The following is a 6,000-nucleotide window of genomic DNA, read 5'->3' on the forward strand; positions in this document are numbered from 1 at the left end:
TCTTGTTAATTATAGCCATTCTGACAGGTGTGAGGTAATATCTCAATGCAGTTTTGATTTGCATTTCCCTAATAATCAGTGACATTGAGCATCTTTTCATGTGCCTGTTGTCCATCTGTATATTTTCTTTAGAAAAATGTCTGTTCATATCTTCTGCCCATTTTATGATGGGGTTGTTTGTTTTTTTGTTGTTGAGTTGTATGAGTTCTTTACGTATTTTGGAAATTAACCCCTTGTCAGATAGATGATTTGAAAACATTTCTGCAAGTTGGCGGGTTGTCTTTTAATTTTGTTCCTTTGCCTTGCAGCATCTTTTAAGTCTAACACAGTCCCATTTATTTATTTTTTATTTTGTTTCCCATGCCTGAGTAGACACGGTATTCAAAAAGATGCTGCTAACACCACTATCAAAGAATGTACTGCCTATATTTCCTTCTAGGAGTTTTATGGTTTCAAATCTTACATTCAAGTCTTTAATCCATTTTGAGTTAATTTTTGTGAATGGTGTAAGATAATGCTCTACTTTCATTCTTTTGCATGTGGCTGTCCAGTTTTCCCAACTCCATTTATTGAAGAGAATTTCCTTTCTCTATTGTATGTTCCTGGCTCCTTTGTCAAAGATTAGTTGTCCATAGATGTGTGGTTTTATTTCTGGGCTTTCAAATCTGTTCCATTGATCTGTGTGTCTGTTTTTCTGCCAGTACCATGTTGTTTTGATTATTAAAGCTTTGTAGCATATTTTGAAGTCAGGATTTGTGGTGCCTCCAGCTTTGTTCTTTTCTCTCAGGATAGCTTTGGCTATTCAGGGTCTTTTGTTGTTCCTACAAATTTTAGGATTCTTTATTGCATTTCTGTGAAGAATGTCATTGGGATTCTGTTTTGGTTTGCATTGAATGTGTAGATTGCTTTAGGTAATATAGACATTTTAACTATGTTTATTCTTCCAATCCATAAGCATGGAATATCTTTCCATTTCTTTATGTCTTCAATTTCTTTCAATAATATCATATAGTTTTCAGTATACAGGTCTTTCATTGGTTAAATTTATTCCTAGATATTTTATTCTTTTTTTGGCAATTGTAAATGTGGTTGTATTCCTGACTTCTCTTTCTGCTGGTTCATTATTAAATGCAACTGACTTTTGTAAGTTGATTTTGTACCCTGCAACTTTGCTATAGTTGTTGATTACTTCTAATAGTTTTCTGATGGATTCCTCAGGGTTTTCTATATATATAATCATGTCATCTGCAAACAGTAAGAGTTTTACTTCTTCCTGTACAATTTGGAAACCTTTTATTTCTTTTTCTTGCCTAATTGCTCTGGCAAAAATCTCCAGTACTATGTTGAATGAGAGTGGTGAGAGTGGGTACCTTGTCTTGTTCCTGTTCTGAGAAGGATTGCTTTCAGTTTTTCACAATTAAGTATGATATTGGCTATGGGTTTTGTCATATATGACTTTCACTATATTGAGGTACTTTCCATCTACACGATTTTATTGACAGTTTTTATTGTAAATGGATGTTGGGTCTTGTCAAACGCTTTCTCTGCATCTCTTGAGATGTCATGTGATTCTTATTCCACATTTTCTTGATGTGGTTTATCACATTGATTGATTTGCAGATGTTGAACAATCTCTGAGTCCTTGGTATAAATCCCACTTGGTCATGGTGTATGATCCTTTTTATGTATTGCTGTATTTGATTTGCCAATATTTTTGTTGAGGATTTTTGCATTTATGTTCATCAGTGACAGTGGCCTATAATTCTCCTTCTTTCTGTTGTCCTTATCTGGTTTTGGTATCAGGGAGATGTTGGACTCATAAAATGAGGTAGGAATGGTTCCTTCTTCGATTTTTTGGAATAGTTTGAGATGGATAGGTACTAACTCTTCTTTGAATGTTTGGTAGAATTTTCTAGAGAAGCCATCTGGTCCTGGACTTATTTTGGGGGGAGATTTTTGATTACTGTTTCTATCTCTTTGCTAGTGACTGATCTATTCAGATTCTGTATTTCTTTCTTTTTTTTTTTGGTGAAGAAGATTGGCCTTGTGCTAAGACCTGTTGCCACTCTTCTTCTTTTTTTTTTCTCCCCATATCCACAGTACCTAGTTGTATATCCTAGTTGTAGGTCACTCTAGTTCTTCCACATGGGATGCTGCCACAGCATGGCTTGATGAGCAGTGTGTAGGTCCACTCCCAGGATCCAAACTGGTGAACCCAAGGCCACCAAAGCAGAGTGCACAAACCTAACCATTTTGTCACAGGGCTGGCCCCCTCTAGTTCTTCTTGATTCAGTTTTGTGAGGTTGCATGTGTCTAAGAGTTTATCAATTTCTTCTTGGTTATCCAATTTGTTGGCATATAGTTTTTCGTAATATTCTTCTAATCCTTTGTATTTCTGTGCTTTCTGTTTTAATTTCTCCTCTTTCATTTTTAATTTTATTGATTTTCACCTTCTGTCTTTTTTTTCCTTAATGAGTCTGGCTAAGCAGTGGTCAATTTTGTTTATCTTCTCAAAGAAGCAGCTCTAAGTTTCATTGATCCTTTATATTATTTTTTTAGTCCCTATTTAATTTATTTCTACTCTAATTTTTATTATTTCCCTCCTTCTGCTGACTTTAGGCTTTGTTTGCTCTCCTTTTTATAGTTCTCTTTGGTGTAGTTTAAGATTGCTTATTTGAGATTTTTCCTGCTTGTTGAGGTAGGCCTGTATTGCTATAATTTTCTTTCTTAGTACCACTTTGCTGCATCTCATAAGAGGTAGTATGTTGTGTTTTCATTTTCATTTGTCTCTGTGTATTTTTTCTTCCTCTTTTAATTTCTTCATTGATCGAATGGTTGTTCAGAAGCATATTGTTTACTCTCCACATAGTCGTGTCTTTCCCAGTTTTTTCTTGTAGTTGATTTCTAGTTTCATAGCATTGTGGTCAGAAAAGATGCTTGATATATTTTCAATCTTAAATTTTTTGAGGCTTGCCTTGTTTCCCAACATATGGTCTCTGTTTGAGAATGTTCCATACGCACTTGAGAAGAATGTGAATTCTGCTGTTTTGGGATGGAATGTTCTATATATGTTTATTATTAAGTCCATCTGGTTTAGCGTTTCATTTAAGGCCACTGTTTCCTTGTTGACTTTCTATCTGGATGATTGATGTAAGTGGGGTGTTAGGCTTCCCTACTATTATTGTGTTGCTGTCAGTTTCTCCTTTTAGGTCTGTTAGTAGTTGCTTTACATACTTTGCTGCTCCTGTGTTAGGTACATATATATTCATAAGTGTTATGTCCTCTGGGTAGAATGTCTCTTTTATCATGATATACTGCCCCTCTTTGTCTCTCATTGACTTTTTTATCTTGAAGTCTGCTTTCTCTTACATAAATATGGCAACACCTGATTTCTTTTGCTTGCCACTAGCTTGGAGTGTTGTCTTCCCTCCGTTTACTCTGAGCCTATGTTTGTTTTTAGAGCTGAGATGTGTTTCTTAGAGGCAGCATATTGTTGGGTCCTGTTATTTAATCCATCCAGCCACTCTGTGTCTTTTGATTGGAGAATTCAATCCATTTACATTTAGAGTGATTGTTGATGTATGAAGTCTTAATACTGCCATTTTACCTTTTGTTTTCCAGTTGCTCTATATTTTCATTCTTTCTCTTCCCTTGTATTTCTGACTGGCATTTCAGTTTGGTGGTTTTCCATGATGCTTTTCTCACTATTTATTATTTGTGGCTCTGTTCTGATTTTTTGTTTTATAGTTACCATGAGGTTTGTAAAGACCTCATAGATGAGATAGGCCATTTTTTTATATCCTCTTATCTCAATTAGCTTAAACAGGTTCCATCCCCTCCCTCTTCCCCTTATGAGTTATTGTTGTCACAAATTATTCTGTTTAATGTTGTGAGTTTGTGAATAAATTCAACTGTTTATAGTTATTTTTGATGCTTTCCTTCCCTATATCTTTTATTTTATACTTAAGTGTTTGCTAACCTGTTCTTATAGAGAGCCACAATTTTCAATTTTGTCTATTTATCTCCTTGCTCAAGGTTTTGTAAACCTTTGCCTTTTTGTTTCAGGTAGGAGGGCTGCCTTCATCATTTCTTGTAAGACAGATCTATTTGGTGATGAACTCCCTTAGATTTTGTTTATCTGGGAAGCCTTTTATTTCTCCATCATATCTGAAGCATACTTTCATTGCATAGAGTATTCTTGGCTGAAAGTTTTTTGTCTTTCAGTATTTTGAATATATCATTCCCTTGTCTGCTAGCCTCCAAGGTTTCTTCTGAGAAATCCACTGAAAGCCTGATAGGGGTTCCTTTATAGGTTGTTTTCTGCCTTCTTGTCCTTAATATTTTTTCTTTGTCATTGACTTTTGCCAATTTTAATATTATATGCCTTGGAGAAGGTCTTTCTGGATTCATGCAATTAGCAGTTCTATTGGCTTCATGTACTTGTAAGTCCACTTGCTTCCTAGGTTTGGGAAGTTCTCAGCTATTATTTCTTTGAACAAGCTATCTACTCCTTTCTCCTTTTTTCTCCCTCTGGAATACCTATAATCCTTATATTGCCTTTCCTAATTGAGTTGAATATTTCTCAAAGAATTTCTTCATTTTTTAAAATCTCAGTTCTCTCTCCTCTACCTGAAGCATTTCTACATTTCTATCCTTTAACTCACTAATTCTGCCCTCCATAATGCCAGCTCTATTTTTTATGGCCTCTAGATTATTTTTTAATTTCATTAATTGTGTTCTTCATATCCAGAATTTCTGGAGTTCTTTAGAGTTTCAACCTCTTTGGTGAAGTATTCCTTCTGCTCATTAATTTTATTCCTGAGCTCATTGAACTGTCTTTCTGAGTTTTCTGGTAACTCGCTGATTTTCTTTATGGCAACACTTTTGAATTCTCTCTCATTTATATTGTAAACTTCTGTGAGTTCAGAATTGATTCCTGGAGACTTCTCATTTTCCTTCTCTTCTGAAATTTTGCTGTAGTTCTTCATGGCATTTGATGAATTGGTCCTTTGTTGGAGCATTTGTGGTTGTATCAGGTCACAGATTCTGCCTGCCACCACTGGGAGTGTGTCCTCTGATCCCACCCTGTCTGCTGGTAGTTTTGCTAGTAGGGCTGCTCTGTGTTTTCACAGGCTGCCTGCAGCCACTTGGCAGGTTGTGCTCATGTGAGTGGGGTTGCTGAGCTTGGCAGGGGACTGGCCAAGCTGCTGTGCTAGATGGGAGGGGGACCTTCCCTTGTGCGTGTTGGCATTGTGCTTGTGGGTGGCTCAGCTGAGCTGCAGTACTAGGTGAGAGGGGTGGCTACACTGTGAGAGATCCACTGCCACTTGGTGGAGAGCATTCCCACAGGTGGAGCCACTATACTACAGTGGGTGTTCCTGCGGGCTGGGCCACCACCCCAAAAGCATTTGCATGCCAGCATGGTTGCCCCCACCTCCACTCACAGTCATTCTGGGCAGCAACTGTGTGAGGTTCCTTGACTTGGCTCACTGCTGCTGGGGAGGGATAGGAGTACACTCACTCAGTTCCACTGCTTCCCAGGGATCCAGTCCATCCATCTTCAGATGAACAGCTGCATGGATCTCTCAGGTGTCCTGTTGTGCTGTGTAGGGAATCCTCCATTGGTTAATGAATTCCCGTTTAGTTGTAAGTTACAGGGGATAGACAAAGGGAACACCTCACTCCACCATGATGCTGACATCACTCACAAAGTGTCTTAATTCCTGACATCATCTCCCTGATTCTATGGACCTTCCAAATCCAATATCCCATATATGTCATTCTTATAATAAAATTTAATTAAAATTGTATTAAAATATAACAGATGATCTGCATCTTAAGGTACTTTGAAGTAGCTAAAGTTTAATTTCAATATTCTAAACTTGTCCTATAATGCTTCTTGATAATATCTATTTTGTTATCTATTTTCTTGTCATAAGGAAAGGATGTGAAAATAATTTATTCTAGGGTCTTAATAATTGATAATGGACTGAAGCAATT

The sequence above is a fragment of the Equus quagga genome, chromosome 8, assembly GCF_021613505.1.
Source record: "Equus quagga isolate Etosha38 chromosome 8, UCLA_HA_Equagga_1.0, whole genome shotgun sequence".
Lineage (NCBI taxonomy): Eukaryota > Metazoa > Chordata > Mammalia > Perissodactyla > Equidae > Equus > Equus quagga.